The sequence below is a fragment of the Pinus tabuliformis genome, chromosome 1_2 (assembly GCF_031772625.1).
Source record: "Pinus tabuliformis cultivar Carrire ecotype Pingquan chromosome 1_2, CPIR1, whole genome shotgun sequence".
Taxonomy (NCBI): Eukaryota; Viridiplantae; Streptophyta; class Pinopsida; order Pinales; family Pinaceae; genus Pinus; species Pinus tabuliformis.
Genome location: NC_142298.1, coordinates 890,369,802 through 890,388,742, shown reverse-complemented (window position 1 = coordinate 890,388,742; position 18,941 = coordinate 890,369,802). Strand labels below are relative to the sequence as shown.

The window sequence follows — 18,941 nt, the reverse complement described above, 5'->3', positions numbered from 1 at the left end:
CTTACGTCATTTCCTTTGCAACATCTGGTGCAATTGCTAGCTAGGTTTTTTCTCTATATCTAGGATTTATAAATTTTCATGTTACCCTCTTGGGGAGGAAGCAACCCCTCCTTCAACAATGTTGTGGTGGGTCGTGCATCCAAACAAATTCCTTGTAGACCTAGCAATCTTGGAGTTAGCAGAAATTTCACCCCTCTTTCAATAACTCCTATAATTTAATTAGATGATGGTTGAGTAGAGGTTGACTGAGAGGGCTAACGAGTGAAGGAGGTTAAAACAATAAGTTCATGTCTCCCTCAAACAACAAAAACCCCATTGTATGAAATCATCTTAAAAAGTTGGAGAGAAATCCAATATATGAATGGCCATGCATCAATCTACATGTTCATAAGAATTTGGCCTTCTGAAATGTTACTTATCAGCTAGATCCAAAAATATTGGTAGTTAAAAGGGGATATTGAGCTCAAACAGGGTCAAAGGGTTTTGTCACAATCATTTCAACAACGCGAAAGACAAAGACAAGATATTCTAGGGAGGGCATATTTTCTAAACTCAGTAGGGTTGTATATGAAACCCTGGTAAAATGATTCAACCCCCAAAAACAATATTTTAACTTAGCACCAATATGGATTAGACCATATTCACTACCGTAATAATTTTGGGATCAAGAGACATGGGAGGGCATTAGTAATGCCATCAGATCATTCATCATGATATCTAAAACCACCAAGGTTTTCTAGTACACCTCATGTTCGAGCTTATGTGTATACCTAAACCTAACCAAGTCGCTCTTTCCAAGCATACAAATGAACTAACACGACTACAATTGGCAATAGCCCTGAGAGTATGAGAATACCCCCTTCTGGTGTAGTATATTTCTTGAATATGACCACCTTTTCAAGGAATTCCCATTAACCAAAGTTATCAACCTTTGCAGGACTTAGCAAGAGGATCAATAGGGATTTGTGAAAGTCACAAATGTAAGGAAATCCACAAGAAAAGGCATACAAGAACCTTCAACATCAGGGAAAAAGAATGATAATTCATATACAATCCTGTAACAAGAGGAGGAAAATCAACAAGAGGGTGGGGGAAAATGCCAAGAAAAAATGAGAACCTGAATGCACAAAAGAATAAACAAAATACATGGAATACAAGGAATATAAATTTATGTAAGGAACCAATATAGAAGACACAAAGATGGAAGAGGAAAGGCAATAATAATCAAATGTAGAGGAACCAAAAGAAAAGGGTCTACGAAATGTATATATACAAATATTAGCAATGGAATGGAAGTCAAAAGACCCATTGACCATTCTGGAAGAGGATATACAACTCATAACTAGAGCTTATATAAGTTGCAAGAATGGATGCATAAACAAGCAATAGGAAACTCTTCTCCTACACCGTCTTATGCATCTTTAGGAGTTAAGAGTAATGTCATCAAATATAACACTAAGTGAAAAAAAAAAAAAAAAAAAAAAAAAAAAAAAATAAAGAGGAAGGAAAAGAAACAACAACTCATACAGGAAATGGGGGAATTCCTAGTTAACGTAGGAAGGGTAATGTTGATTATAGATACCTTCCAACCCTCCACCCCCAAAATTATCAATGAAATTTCTTTCATGGAAAATAAGGGGTCTCAATGGAAAAACAAAACAGAGACTCCTCAAGAATAAAATTAGGCAAGAAAACCTTGATATCTTCAATGGCTAAAAGAAGGAGAAAAAAATACCAAATTCTTCAATCGATCAATGATCCTACATCATCAAAAAAATAGAATATTAAGTTTTAATAACTATAAAAATTATAAAATTGAGATTCATAAGGAACAAACTTAAGAACTTGTGAATCACTTCCAAGGCATCCTCACAAAACTAGTTGGGGATAGAAGCCATAACATCTACAAGATTACAAATCATATGCCCAAGCCTGTAACTCTCGAACAAAACAAAATTCTCTTAAGCGAGGTCACACAAACTAAGGTTGAAGAAAATGAAATGGGGGTGCCCAGAAATAAAGCCCCTAGTCTTAATGGGTTCACTATTGAATTTATTAAAAAATGTTGGTAGCTTGTTGGAGAGGATGTTTGGAAACTTGTAGAAGATTCCTAGAATCAACCTCTTTGCTCATTGCCTTGGATAATACTTTTATCACTTTAGCTCCTAAAGATACCCACTCTCAATCTCTTGTTGACTTTAGACCTAGTGTTCTCTATAATTTCATCTACAAAATCATCTCCAAATAATAGAAAATAGACTAAAACCTTTGCTTCCTTTGTTGATCTCACCAAAGAAAATTGGATATGTTGAGGGAAGACAAATCCTAGATAGTATACTCATTTCCTATGAACACATCCACACCCTAATTTCTTCTAAAGTCTCAGGTACAATAATCGAATTGGATATGTCAAAATCCTTCGACCACCTTAATTGTAAATTCATATATCACATTCTCAAATCCTATGGATTACCGCCTTAGTTGTAAATTCATATATCACATTCTCAAATCATATGGCTTATGGAGCTTTTTTCGAAAGCTTTATTCTCCATTCTCATTAATTGTTTCCCATCCCCCCTATTTATTTTCATCCTAGGGCATAAGACAAGGAGACCCACCCTCTCCCTATCTCGTATTTCTCATGGTGGAAGGTTTATGAAGAGCTATAAAATCTACAGTTATGGGAGGTCATCTAAAAGGATTACTCATCGGAAATACCAACTTACCCTCTAGACAACAACAATTTTTGGATGACACCCTTCTCATGGGCCAACCAACTATAAGGGAAGAAGAGAAGTTAAAATCCATCCTCATTGACTTTTCTAATGCCTTAGGCACTAACATTAACCTTTCTAAATAGAAAATATTCTTCTTCAATGCCCCAATATCCATTGAAGCCAACATTTCCAGATTGATCAGTATGTATAGGAGTTCCCTTCTATCCAAATATCTTGGGGCCCCACTAGTAAAAAATCATCTTAAAATAAAAGTATGGGAAGAGATTCTATAAAACATGGAAAACAAATTCTCTTTTTGAACCTTAATTTAGAACTCTCAATCTAGATAGCAGCTCACCTTGCTCAAATCAATACTCCAAGTTATAACTATATATATTATATTAGTCCTAGTAGCTCCCAAACCCATTCTATAAAAATAATAACATACAAAGATCTTTCTTATGGGGCAAGCAAAGAAAGAAAATAAATGGGTCCTTGTGGCCTGGGAAAAATTGTGCAAGCCAAAGATCTTGGGAGGATTAGGTTTAAGAGACCCTGAAATATTTAGCCAAGTTCTAGGATCCAAAACATGGTGGGTATGGCTCAAAAACCTGGGAGCTTCGTGGAGTAAAATATGAAAGTAAAAATATACAACAATAATTAGTGAGAATCAACTAATATGACTAGAGGGTATAATTAAGGGATGACACCTATGGAACATAGCTTGGAAGAATAAACACCTTATTCAAACCATAGCTCTTGGGAGATTAGAGATGGAAATTTAGCCCTCTTTTGGGAGGATTCTTGGTAACAATAGCCTAAGTTGGAGCAAGAAGGGGAATTGTGCACTATAAAACTGCATCTAACATTACAAGGTAAAATATTAGTAAAGTAGCATTAGTTGTAGCCCCAAATTCAAAGTCAATGGAGGAAATGGGAGTGGTGTTTGCACTAGCCAATAAACATAAGCTTTGAAACTTAGGAAGCCATAAAGAAAGAATTGGAAAGTGAGATTATCAAAATTAAATCTAGGAAAGACATTATCTAATGGGGGCACCAGCCCAAAGGATCTTTCAATTGCAAGGAAGTGTAAAACATATTGGCAAGCACTAAAGAGAAAACTAATAAAATTAAATGAAAGAGGGACTCCAAACTATGGCCCAAAGTGACCCTCTTTTACTAGCTTCTAGTGGAAAACAAAATCCTAATCTAGGACAACCTCCAAAGAAGAAGCTTTCATGGACTAGCAAGGTGTTACCTCTGCATGGACAACATGGAAATTGTTTATCATATTCTAAACAATTGTAGCTTTGTAGTATAAATATGGGATCACTTGGTTATAATCTTTAGAAAATCAATTTAAAGCAGGGAAAACATACATTCAACAATTGAAGAATGAAGATTTGAACCCTTTACTAACACTATAGAAAACAGAGCATGGAAACTTTTACCAGCATTTATCTAATGGGAAATATAGAAGGAAAGAAACAAAAGAATCTTTAAAGACCAATCAATAAATATGGACACAGTTTTGCACTCCATTGTGGGAAAAATGAGAGAAACAATCATCATAATCCACTAGTCAAATCAAGATTTGGGTTGTAATTTTAAGGAATCTCGCATTCTTTTTCTCTCGGGGCTCAACCAATCCCTTTCAATTCTTCAATCACACTATTCCCATCCCAATCCTTCAAGTCCAAATAAATGATGCCCTCCTCATGAAGGCTTATTAAAGTTAAACTTTGGTGGTGCCTCTAAGGGAAATCCTATACCCACTACTTTTGGAGGATATTTAAAGATGAATATGGTGAAATTATGCACATCTATGTAGGAGCTCCAGGTATTAACACTAACAATGCAAAAAAAACTATTTTCCTTAGAAAAAGGTTTAATCATATCCAACTGACTTAATTTTCAAATGTTGTTAATTGAAAGGTATTCTAAAACCATCATAAACATTATCAAAAAGCTACAAAATGGTTCAAACCATACCAAGGTTTCAAATAGTTATAGACTTATTATAGGTTTAGTGAGAATCACAACTTTGTTAGTTGTAATTGCATCTCCTATTCCAACACACATTAAAAGAAATCAAAATGAGTTGGTGGAAAATTTGGATAATGAAGGGCTACAATGTAAACCATAAATACCCAAAAAAAATGGCTCTAATCTCTTACAAACTCACTAAGAGCTTTCTCTCAAGAAATCACAAAAAAGGACAATGCTCCATGCGTTGGGTTTTAACATGGGGAATGGGAAGGCATCCTCAAAATGAGTGTCATGCAATTGTTAGAGAATTATATATTACAGAGCAATGGAACACATAAAATATTGCAGAAATATAAACACAGAAAACACATGAAACAAGAGAGACAAAGATATACGTGGTTCAACCAATTTGGGTTACGTCCACGAAGAAATAGCCAGTCCTTCCTTTTATATTATCCAGCAAACTGAAAAGATACAACCTACAGCATATCTGTTGTAATTCCCTCTTCGCCCGCAATCTCATCTCTCTTCCTCACTTAGAATACAGATCTACATAGTTGCAATAAAATTCCCTCATGTATAGCGAGGAGTTGCCTTCTAGGGAAAAAAACCCTAAATTAAGCATAACTTCTACTGTCAGATCTCCGCCTAATGAATGGCCTAGATTGACTACAAAATTAAAACATTTTACAAGGCAATTTCACATCTATTTTTAGCGTCATGGGCGCTACCCCCGATTCCCCCACCAGGAGGGAGAGGGGACTCCCAAAGGTCGCAACCGCCCCACCCTGAACCCCACTACAGCAAATATTTTATGGGCAGCGTTGCCGCCCCATTACGAACTGGGGTCCAATGCAGCGATACCTTTGAATACAAAAGATAATCAGGCTCCACACCCAACAACAATTAATGAGGGGTGTGTTGGGCCTTAAATATGTCCATGTTTTCATGATATAATATCACCATTCATAACCTATATTCATGTACTTTTAACCCATTTCGTACCATAATTCCATAACTTGTTGCCAAATACATATCTTACACTCTATGGTTGGTTATCATTAGTTTTCTTGACTCTTCTATGATTAAATATGATTTTTCCATGATTTTCTAATGATGGTTTTGCTAAGTTCCTTTGTCACAGGGTTCCATCACCAAAATTCTTCACAAGTCAGTTGAACTAGTTGGTACAAGTAGAGTACATGAATATCTAATTTGGGGTTTCGACATTTTGGCATGCTTTTGGGGGAAACCGAGGGAGTTTATTGTCCAAAATAATTTTTTAATACCTTTCCATGTGTTGGATTGCAACCAGGTCACACATGTGGGTCCCTAGGAGCTAATTAACAAATCTGCTCAAAATGTGCACAGTTTCCAAACTACCAAGTTTGACCTCGATTTATGTGCATCTGGAGGTGAATCTGGAAAATATTAGCAAATGGGTTTGTTAAACATATAACCAATTATCTATATCCAAAACCGTTTCTTCAGATTTGAAGTTTTATAAAAAATGACTATTTTTCCAGAGTTTTAGAATTTTGCAAAAAGATTCAGACAACCAACCTTGGGCACAATTTCCGAAGAGATGGATTTGAATGAGACAAATAAGAGAGATGTTTTTGTTGAAAATATAACAATTTAGGTTCCATCCAAACAGTTTTCAAAAATTCACCATGGTTAGGAAGATATGCCAATATCTTTGGGGTCAGTTTGTTAAAATTGTTCGATTTTCCATAATTGAGGAAAATGATTAATTCACCTTGTAAATCTTCTAAATGGCTCGGCCATGGTTTGTATTGGAAACATTTGAAGTTTGTAAAAGGAAGAGAAGCAGGGAAGGAATAAAGGATGGATTGAAGCTCTATTGTAATAATAATTGCATCTTAATTGAATTTGGTTTCATCTCTAAATTCTCTATAAGTATTATGATTGTGTTTTGAATTTTATTTTCATTGAGTTAATCTAACTTGCTCCAGGAGTGGCAAGGGATGACCACCACCTGGAAGCAAGTTTTTTATTTCATTCCAATCATAGGGATTAGATTTGTAGAGTGAATTTTGCTTAAACATTGCTTAGATCGTTGAATGTTTTCATTTTTGTACTCAAAATCTCTACTTTGTTTCGTAGATCTGAACTAAATGTGATAGATTTCGTTTCTCAATTAGTGAGACCAACAAGGATTTCACTGAGTGATGATTCTCAATATGTGCATGGTTCCTTTGATATGATTGCATGGTGCAAAATGTTTAAAGAATATTGTTAATTTGGAAATATACAAGGACTAATTACTATATCCTAAGTCTTGAAATGAAATTGATTCCATGCTATGTTCATTTTCCATTCAATGTTAAATTTTGTAGCGTTATGTCAATGTGAGAAATGCTCAGGAACAACAAAACACATATTGGTTATAATTGAATCTATTGGTTCTGAACTTAACATGATTAGAGTAGGATTGAATTGGATTGAAATTTCACGCTTATTGTAAAATGGTTTTCTGAGTTTGATTGGAATAGAGTGAGTTTAGAATAGTTAATGCTTTTTTGTGAAATGATTTTCTGAGTTTTAGTTTAGAACAATTTTCGGTCCTTTGAATTTGAGTATGTTAATACAGTCAGTATGGAATATCGATTTAAGGTTTGCATTACTTAGTTTCTTTTGAGCATTTGCAGAATTAAATACTTGTCGATTTGTTTCATCACCCGAGATTTAGCTTAGCAATTAGATCTCTTTTCAATTAGAAGATTTCTTGTTTTTCATAGCATAATCATTTCTTTGTAAGAGTAAGTCTGAGTGTGAATTCGATTGCGCAAGTAGGGATATTAGTTTAATTTAGATTGATTTGACTTTCATTTACTTTTAAATTTCGATTATGAGTTTCCTAATTATGAAAAGTGACCTTTCTTTCGAATGATTTATTTCATTTAGAATAGGAGCCTTGAATTGAAGGTTTTTCATAGATTAAATTGCAATGAGTTTCTTTTAATAGACCTTTCAAGTTAGATTTTCTATCATAGGTGTTCTTTTTTAGCAAGTGTATGGTGTGTTCTTTTAATAATTTCTTTTATAGCAGTAATTGGTGTTATTTTATAGCATTAAAACAATAAATTGATTTCGCACTCTAATTTAGGTTAGATGCTCTGATCGTGGGTTACTTGCACTTGTGCCTCTAAGTCTTACGACCCCGAGTTGATAATTTAATGTTGAAATTATTACATGTATAATTTCCCCAACAGGATGGAAGCGTGCCCATGAAATGTCGATTGGTATGCAACATGGTACAGTTGTGCCTGACGGGAAAGATGACTAGTTCATGGGAGGTTTCCGAAGTGATGTTCTTTGTCACATGGTAGTCCAGGGAAGGATGATATGTCATGAATTCAATTTGGAGAAGCATCTTAGTGGAAATTTTGGAAATCAATGATAGATCAATTAAGTGTTATGACATAGGGTGGTAGGAGAAGGTTATAGATAGGCTGATTAATGGCCTCCTTGTTACATATAGCACCATAAATGATCACCCCTTATGGGATTCCAAGGGATTTTCATATTTTCCATTTCAATAGTTCATTGGTTTGAGGGGAGCGTGGCCCAACATGATTTTCATAATGGAGCTTCCAATGCATGTATTCTTGACTATGGTTATCAGCTGGAAATTAACTAACACAAGGCATGTCACCTCTAGCTCATTGGGCCTTGGATAAGGAATTTTAGGTTGAACATAATCATTTATTATCTTTATTATGAATAGTGATTTGTTTGCGAATTTCATTTTTTAGTGTTTTGTACAAGACTTGGGTTAGTAATTTCATGTTTTTTCCTCCCCTCCCTTTGGCTATTAATTCTAGGTGGTATGTTTTTATTGTCTCCCTTCAAGTTTTTTTCATGAAAGTCTTTCCCTTCACCTTGCTAGTTTCTCTCTATCCTGTTTCCTTAAGCCTTGGTTTACTTTGACTCTCCTCTTTCCGTTAGACTTCTATCTCTATTATTCATGCTCCTAGTGCACCCTTAGTTCCTCCCCTATCTCTCTGATTAGCCTCTTCAATGACATTAACTTATCCCTCCCTCTCTATGTATTCCACCTTAGTTTTCTCCCTCTCTATGTTTCTCATGTCATGGACAGACATCTTCTCTCCTCTTCTTAGTGTGGATGCAAGGGAGGCTGTCATCGCCCCAGTATTGCCAGCGATACATCTTCCCCATCTCTATTAATCAAACCCATGCTCAAACTATGGATCACACTACCATGGCTAGATACAAAGATATCATCCCTAAAGTGGTCGAGAGAGTGATATTTTATTTTCAAGAGAAAATCAGACAAGTTAGAAGCTTCATTCTTAATAGGCAGGTTGATTGGGATACCAAGGAATAGACTCCTAATGTGGGAAACTTTTCCAGAGCTCACTTTTCCTCCTACATCCAAACCATCAATCTATATTGGCATATCAAAACTCTCATGGTTAGGGTGCTTACAAATAGAACAAACACTTAGCAAGAAATGATAATCTGAATGGTTGAACTAATGGACAAAATGGACAAGCTTAACAAGAAATTCTCATCATGACCAAGAAATTGGAAAACTTTGACGTTTCTTTCTCAGAAAATGGCATTGAACCCATTGAAATGACACTAAACCATAGTCATTAAACCCTATGGACTCTCCAACTAAATGATGATCAAGCAAGCCAAATATTTCAAGTAAAGTTTTGTATGATGACATTGCCATTATCATTTATATTAACTTGCGATTTAGTTTATTCTCTGGTTTCTTTACCCTATTTAAAAAACAATGTGATAGTCTAGAAAATATGGAATCATAAAATTCTAAACTTATATGATTGATCTACTTTCCTAAATGGCCTAGCCTTCCATAATTATCTTTATGCAATATAAAAAACCTAATCTCAACCTCAAAAAATAAAAAATAAATAAATAAATATAACACAACTTTTTTTTTCAATAATAAATTTTCTATTTTTCTACTTTCTATTAAATCTATTGAAATTGTTTGAGCGCTTCTTCACTAGGAATTGTAACTCATCGCTTTCATTTTCTTCTCTTCAAATAGAGCTTACCAATTTGTCAGCAGAAGCAAAAGTTAATGTAAACTCACTAATTTCCTACCGAGAACATCTTTGCCTGCATTGTTTCAATTCCTCACTTTAAACAGAATTCTTTCTTGCAAATTTTTAATTTAAAATCAATCCAACTCAAGATCTTCAATTTCCCTTAAACTTATATACGCATAAATAGTTATGATATTTTTACTCTTTCGAAATTCAAGTTCCAATTACAGAGTACTTCCTATTACAATTCACTCTGTAGTTTTAAATCTTCGAAATAATAGTTCCTCCCATGGGAAACACCTTTCTCCTGCGTGAAACCGTCACCTTTCGTAACTATTCAATTGCAAGACGACTGAACCGTCAGAATTTTGATTTTTTTCTTCTCGGAAACAATTAAAACGATTGGAACCCTTCACATCAATATATGGCAATTAAAACGATTGGAACCCTTCACATCAATATATGGCAACTATGGCAACGATTTTAATTTGACACCCATTGCAAAAATCTTATATTATTCTATAACACTCAATGGATAAGTTAGTATAGTTGAAGGCTAGCCGTTCAGAGGTCGAACCATTGCTTCGGACTACGGCATTACTAATTTATCCCTTGTCGAGGTTCCAGTTACTGTCTCTCCTGATCCCCAGCCGCTTAGAGCAAGTTTCGCTGGACAATCTTCTAAATGACGTTCCTGACCTCATTAAACATTAGGGGTTTGGGCGCCCTCCCCAAATTTTTGGCGCTTAAGGAGATCTTTGCAGCAGCTCATTCTCATATCATTTTCATACAGGAAACAATGCATTCTAGCAAAGTATCCCTCGCTTTTTTTCGTAGGATGTTTCCGTCCTGGCACATGGTGGCATCAGATGCTGAAGGTTTGTCGGGTGGTCTGGTTGTGATGTGGGATCCGTCTTGGGTCAACGCTAAAGCCTTTAAGTGTTGTGCAGGAATATTAATCTCAGCTCATATCAGAGGACGGTCAAAGCTCCTTAACATCTTGAATATTTACGCTCCTTACAGAAATCGATCCTCTTTTTGGGATGCGTTGTTTGCCTCCGAAATTTTAGATATTCAATCGTTGCTGATCGCGGGGGACCTCAATGCCACTCTAAATTCAAATGAATGCTGGGGCATTTGCAGGAAGAACGATCCCATAGCTGACAGGCTTCGCTCAGAATTTTTGCACAGGGATCTGGTTGATGTTGTCCCTCGAAAATTGTCTCCTACCTGGGACAACAACAGATCAGGATCAGCCTTTATTGCCAAGCGACTGGATCGCTTCATTATAAACGCCAGAGTCATAGCGGAATGGGGTATGCCAATTGCCAGAACGGGCATGGAACACACCTCTGATCATCGTCCCATATTTCTTGAATGGCAGGATTCTCAATACACTTTGGGCTACTCGTTCAAGTTCAACAAGATCTATCTCACTGACAAATCTTTTAATGAGACCATTACAGAAAAATGGCGGGAATTAAAGAAGTCTCAGAAGTTTTTTCTTTCCTCTTTTCGTGAAAAGATCCAAGCTTTGAGGGAGGTGGCTAAGGACTGGTCCATCAGACAAAAGAAGAAGGACAAACAAGACCTGGTGGACATTAAAAAGGAATTAAGTTTTTTCTCTCATTCTATTAATTTTGACAGCCTGTCATTTGAACAAAAAATTAAGTTTCGATCTTTGGAAAAGAGGAAACAGGAGATTTTGCAAAAGGATGAGTCAACCTGGCGACTCAAAAGTAGAGCTCTCTGGCTTAAAGAAGGCGACCGAAATACAAAATTCTTTCACCACTTCGCAAACTCAAGGAGATGTAAAAATGCCATGTGGAGGATTGATGATGGAAATGGAGGCTATTTCTTTTCTCAGCAGGACATATCGATGGAAGCATCAAGGTTTTTTCAAAGTCAATATCAGCGGCGGGCGAGTGACATATCTGATGTCTTTTGGGTGGTTGAACAGGTGCCGGTCATGTTTGATGAAGACGCGAATTCGGAGTTTTTCAAGCCTGTTTCAGAAGATGAACTTCTGAAAGCCATCAAGAAGTTTAAAAAGGACAAATGTCCTGGGCCAGATGGCTGGCCGATTGAGTTCTTCCTGCACTTTTACGATATTTTTAAAGAGGATTTGCTGGGGATGATTGATGCCACTCGGCTGTCAGGCAACATAAACAGTGCTCTCACTGCCACCTTCATTACATTAATTCCCAAAAAGGAGCGATCGGAATCGTTGGCAGACTACAGGCCCATTTCATTATGTAACATCCTTTACAAAGTAATAGCAAAGATTATCGCTGAGAGAATGAAACCTGTGCTCAGTGCCTACATCTCCAGGGATCAACATGCCTTTTTATCAGGCAGGAACATTCTTGATGCAGTCGCCACGACACAGGAGTGTCTTTTCTCAGTCTTATCCAAAAACTCTGATGCTGCTATCCTAAAGATAGATCTCCAAAAGGCTTACGACTGTGTTGATTGGGGTTTTCTTCGAATTCTTTTGGCAAGAATTGGTTTGAGGGCACCGGGAATCAATTGGGTGATGGCTTGTGTCGAAAATGTCTCATACTCTGTTATCATAAACAGCATCCCATCATCTTTCTTCCAGGCCGAAAAAGGGCTGCGGCAGGGCTGTCCCCTCTCTCCCCTGCTCTTTATTCTTGTCATGAACTCTCTGAGCACTTGGATTAATAAGGCGGTTGCTGATCGGCGTTGTATTCCGATCAAGATCTGCAAGAAGACTTTCCTCTCCCACAACCTCTTTGTGGACGACATTCTTATTTGCGCCATGCTTCAAAAATCTTCCTGGCTCTGTCTCAATGAGATTTTTCTCAGGTTCCAATCTGCTACGGGACTGGTCATAAATAAAATTAAATCAATGCTGTATCACAATGGCACTAACCAGGCGCTTGCTCAGTGGATTGCTGAGGCTTTTGGCATTAATATGGCTCCTATAAATGAAGGATTTAAATACCTGGGCTTTCCTCTTAAACCAAAAGGGAATCGCAAATCGGACTGGCTCTGGCTAATCGACAGGTTCTACAGCAAAATCTCAATGTGGGAGATGCGCTTTCTTTCCCTGGGAGGCAGATTTACTCTCGTCCAATCAGTCCTTTCCCTCCTCGCCGTTTACTGGGCTCATCTGTATTTTCTTCCGGCTTCCATAATTAGGAAAATTGTTTCTTTGTCTGCAAATTTCCTATGGGGCGGTCAATCGCAACAAGCCAAGATTCATCTAGTCAAAATGGATATCATCTCTCGTCCGAAGCGTGAAGGCGGTTGGGGCCTTCCTCACATGAGGTCTTTCGGCTTGGCTCTCCTATGCCGGTCCCTGCATAGAGGCATCTTTGGAGAAGGCGTTTGGAGCTCGATTATTAAACACAAATATCTGAAGGGAAAGCCGTTGGTTCACTGGTACAGGAGGAACACCCTGGGGTCGGAAAGGGGTTCTGCCATCTGGCACAGCCTCAAAAAGGCTCAGGCACTCTTTCTCGGCTTCTTGAAATGGCGCTTCTCCTCTGGATCTCGCGTCCTTCTCGGCATCGACTCTACCATATATGGGCGGGAGTACTCGCTGCCTCCTGACCTTATAGCTTATTTACACTCCAGAGGGATCTTCACCTCGAATAAGCTGATTCGCGCATGGTCGTCTTCGGCACCAATTTGGATGAACAGCGATGATCTATGTTTGCCCTCTCTCCTGCGGCCATCATGGGAACTGGCTGTAAATTGTTTTGATGGGAAAGGCATCACCCAAACTGGTTCAACTGATGAGTTAGTATGGTCGATGGGGCCCAACAGAATGTATGCTAGAGTCAAGGACTTATACTCGGCTGCCTCATCCCTTCTTCCGCCGCTTACCGGCCCATCCTTTCCCTTCATTTTCTGGAAATCTAATTGTTAGCTAAAGGCGATTTTATTTTCATGGATGCTTTTCTCCAATAGGATCCTGTCTTGGGAAGTTTTGCAGAGAAAGGGATGGTTGGGGCCCGGTAGATGTTCAATGTGCTGCCAGGCTTCTGAATCATCCCTCCATATGTTCTTCCAATGTTCGGCTTCATCCCAGGTCTGGTATGATCTTTCCCTTTCTTTTGGTTTTCCTTTCCAGGTGTTCGCCTCTGTCCAGGATGCTTTCAGATGGTGGTCCGTTCAACGATCAGAATGGAGATCGATTTTCATTTATACGTGCTGGCTCTTATGGAAATGGCGGAACGAATTCATTTTCCAGGATTCAAAGAACCCCATTTCCTCCATTCCGATTCTTTTATCTGCGTTCTCTGAACAGTTTTGAATCTGATTTCTGGATGCCGCATTCAACGGGCTTGCTTCTCAGTTGTCAATGCTTTGTTTCAGCCTTATCTCTGGATGTTGCCGTCCTTCCGCTATTTGGTTTGTATAACCGTTCTACTCATTTTGATCCTGAAGTGTTTATCTTTGGTCCTCTTATGTTGACAGGTTTGTTTGGACGGCTTTCTCTCATTGGTGTATTTATCAGCTCTCGTGGCTCATTATCTTCCCATTATGCTCTGAATCTGTCTATTCCTAGCCAATGTTTTTTCATATGGTCTGATATTTGTATTTTGCCTATTATATACCCTTAATATAATACCATGCCGTTTTTCTCTCTCTCTCAAAAAAAAAAAAAAAAAAAAAAAAGTGGAAGGGAAATGGCATTTTTTTTTCCTTAATTTTAATTGGATTGAGATTTGTTAGAAAATTACATATTACATAGCAATGAAACACATAAAATATGGTAAAAATATAAAAACAGAAAACACATAAAAAGAGAGATATATGTGGTTCACCCAATTTGGACTATGTCCACCCCGAACAGTCAGTCTTTCCTTTCTATTATCTAGCAAAATGAAGAGACACAAACTACAGCATATACATTGTAATATCCTCTGTTTTCTCTCACAGTCTCACCTGTCTGTTTCTCGCTCTGAGAATACATACATATTCCAGAGCCTCAATACAATACCCACATAAAAAGAGAGATTGTCTTAGGGCAAAAAAAAAACCCTAAACTAAACATAAATTCTACCGTTAGATAATTTGTAAATAATTTGCTTAATGAAAACAATTTTACTTGTTTTTAGCTTTCCAGGGCAAACCGCTGACCCTCCCCCCAGTCACGGGATTAGGCTCGGGGACCCTGTGAGGACAAGTTCCCACACCCCACGTGAAGGAATGTACAATCTTCGTGAATTATACATTTAGCTGAGACAAAAACCTCTAAATAATCCTGCTTTACACCCATCATAAGTGTAAATAATTAATATAGATTTTAGAATATGCTAAAAATTTAATTGTCTCATACATCTATATGTTTTATATCAGAAAATATTTATAGCAATATAAATTTTTTGGATAGAGAAGATGTTTATCGAGTAATATAAAGTTTTTGTTTAGGTTTTAAATTTAGTTTATATGACTTATCCCAAATCTTCTAAATCTCCTGATTAACAACAAATAAAATCGACAAACTTCGAAACTTCGATGTCCGGACTGTCTGGTTCACAACACAGAAAATTACGTGAAGAAATACTAATAGTTAAATGGTTAATGAATGTCGCAATTATCGTCTTATCCTGGGATATTTAAAGAGATTTATAACTAATTTTCGAAACGAATGCGTAAGTTTCAGCTATTCCTTCATTTCCCTCGCGCTTACAGATATAAACTCCGCAATTTTGATCGCAGGTTCCGTGACACTCAGCAAATTAATACATCGCCGCCTGGCCGAAGATAGACCGTACACATGTAAGCACATGCAAGTCAGAACCTTCTCTGCCTTCCATGGCAATCATCAATATCTCCATTTCTCCATGCTTGCAGATATTCTTGTTTATTATTTTGGTGGTCAGACATCTCTGCAGAATATGGAAAGAGGCAATCCAGTCAGGAAACTTATGCTGAAGAGAAAGTCAACGGCTGAACCTGATCGTAAATACGGTGATCGGAGGGGCCGGAAACAAAGTTAATGGTTGACTTTCTGAGTAAGCCTGCCATCGCCCAAAGCCACACTCGGGTATGAATGTCATCTACTCTTAAAGCCCTGCGCTATTAACAGCCACCTATTGTTTATATCGTTAATGTTTGAGAGACTGCGATTAAGAGGAGAAATTTGACAGATTATAATGGAAGTATCGCAGAATAGCAAATGCAGTTTGTGTAATGTTAGGGTAATTGTGTTGTGGATTTTGAGCACACTATCATGGGATGCAGCAGCACAAGCGGTGACGCCGGGAAATTGGACGGTGCTCATACAGAATGGGGGAGTGTCCGCCATGCACATGGCTGCGACTTATCTGAACACCGTCGTCATTTTCGACAGGACCAACTTTGGTCCTTCGCAGCTGTTGCTCGACAAAGGTCGATGCCGCGATAATTCACAGGACCAGTATCTCACGCACGATTGCTGGGCTCATTCCATTGAATACAACGTGGCGAGCAACACGATCAGGCCTCTCATGATTATCACCGATACCTGGTGTTCATCCGGTGCCTTCGTCGCCAACGGGACGCTGGTTCAGACGGGCGGTTGGAAAGAGGGGGTGAGGGGAATCCGCTATTTTGCCCCTTGCTCGAATGGGGCTTGCGACTGGAATGAAGCTCAGTTTCTCGCCGACAACAGATGGTACGCGTCGAACCAGATTCTCCCTGACAATCGCGTGATTGTTGTTGGAGGCATCGGCTCTTACAACTATGAATTCGTTCCGAAAAAACCCGGTGAGGGAACCTACAGCCTGCCTTTTCTGAATCAGACACTAACCGCCCTGAACGTGGAGAACAATCTGTACCCATTTCTTCACCTGTCCTCGGACGGGAACCTGTTCATCTTCGCCAACAGGGACTCCATTCTTCTGGACTACACGAAAAACGTGGTGGTGAGGACATATCCGAAAATGCCCGGGGGCGGCCCTAGAAACTTCCCTTCCACAGGGTCTTCCGTCATGCTTCCCCTCTACGCCACCGACGGATTCCAGAAAGTCGAAGTTCTCATCTGCGGGGGATGCCCTGACTCCGGCGTCGATCAAGCAAAAGCGGGTAACTTCCAGGACGGCCTTCGGAGCTGCGGCAGAATGGTGATAACGGATCCGAATCCCGTGTGGGCATTGGAGAACATGTTTGGGCCCAGGGTCATGGGCGACATGCTGGTTCTCCCCAACGGAGAAGTACTTATCATCAACGGCGCCCAGAAAGGCATAGCCGGGTGGGACCTCGCCACAACTCCCGCCTCCTCCCCTTCACTCTACCGACCCAATGCCCCTCTTGGCTCTCGTTTCTTCCAGCTTGCAACCACAACCATCGCCAGATTGTACCACTCCTCAGCAATTGTGTTGGCCGACGCAAGAATTCTGGTGGGCGGCTCCAATCCCCACTTCGGCTACATCCTTAACGGAACGACCTACCCTACAGAGCTCCGGTTAGAAAGCTTCAGCCCTTATTATCTGGACCCAGGTAACGCCAATTCCCGGCCAAATATAACCTCCGTCTCCAGCACTTCTATCAGCTACGCCGACAGCTTCAACGTTGTATTCTCTGTGCCTACTGCTCTGAACCCTACCTCCGTTGTCAAGGTGAACGTCTATGCTCCGACTTTCACCACCCACAGTTTTTCCATGCACCAAAGGTTGCTCACCCTCTCATCTACCACGCCAACCCTCCTCCCCAACTCCACCAACATTTACACAACGTCCGTGACAGCTCCTCCCACCGGAGTGGCTGCACCGCCCGGATACTACATGCTATTTGTTGTCCATGGGCTTATTCCCAGCGTAGCCCAATGGGTTCATTTCGGAACATATTAATAATCTCAAGGGGAACGTTCTTGTTTACCTCCATTGTATTCTAATAACTGGATCTCGATTCAAGATCCATTTGTTTTTATCAATTATAATTATGATTATGAATCTCAGAAGTAGATGTGTTGAATTTACGTTTTAGCATAATAAACTAATGATATAAGACGTCCTCATTCGCCAAATTAAGGAACATACTACTATCATTTACAATGTTAAAGTAAATCAAGATCACATGAAATTGATAGAAACATGTGTACTTTAAGATTGCTTGAAATTGATAGAAACGCGTGTACTTTAAGATTTAAAATCTTAAAGCAAAGATCACATGAAATTGATAGGAATACATGTAATTTAAGGTTTGTAATTTTAAATCAATATTACATGCAGGTAGTTTATTTGTAGATTTAGGTTAATGGCGGAGTAGATTTTGTTTTTGTTTTTTATAAGTAGGAATAGGGAGGATAGCTATTTTTAACTGTTAATTGGGAATGTACACTGGCTAATTAATGTTATTTAATGAAAATCACATCACTTGGAATAATTTGTTAGTGGTTAGTGGAGGGCAAGTTTTCACTAGGGTTTTGGGTAGTTAACCTGTTTCTTTGGGGGTAGGTTTTCACTTTTGCAAGATGCCTCTGAGTTTAAGGTAACAGGAACACGAGCTCTTAGCCAAAGAAAAATAATTTATGGCATACTCCAGATCCTTGTTTTTGCCCATTATACATTGTTTAATACAAATATTTTTTTATATATGAAAAAATTAGTATTATATTAAAAAACTTTGGTGACAATTATTCTTCTGTTTCAAGCATCAAATTATTGTTTAACCTTTATTCCTCTTTTTAAAACATCAAATAAATGAGCAGTGTCACAACAGTAGACTACCCAAAGGTAAATATAAAATATCATTTTTTTTTCAAGTTCCAAATTGCAAGACAGTAGCATTCTAAGTAAGATGTATAAGTAATAAATCAAATAGTTATTTTTATGGTTAATCAAATTTTGGATTATAAAAATTTGAGTTTAAATTGTTTAATTTGTGTAAATTTAAAGTTTTATTTATTTTTCAGAATGTTGAATTTATTTATACATTTAAAAATATATTTTAAACATCAAAAAATTAACAATTTTAATTTACATTATATCTCTCAATTTTAATAAAAAAAAAATCATTTCATTTATATCATATTTTTATTAATATTTTTTAAATGTGTTCATATAAATAACTGTAACCATTGTGAATTTCTAAAATTTTAATTTATTTATATAAAAAATTAAATATACCATCCAGATTTAACCCATAATATCGAGGGACAATTCACAGCAGTATGTACCAATAATTCAGATTGATTTAAGAATTGATTGTG

General features: G+C 37.9%; 1 pseudogene; it reads left to right on the top strand.

Annotated features, from left to right (window-relative positions):
- The first annotated feature begins 15,637 nt into the window (after nucleotides 1-15,637).
- On the top strand, nucleotides 15,638-17,590 carry LOC149208805 (aldehyde oxidase GLOX pseudogene; annotated as a pseudogene).
- The last annotated feature ends 1,351 nt before the right edge of the window (nucleotides 17,591-18,941 follow it).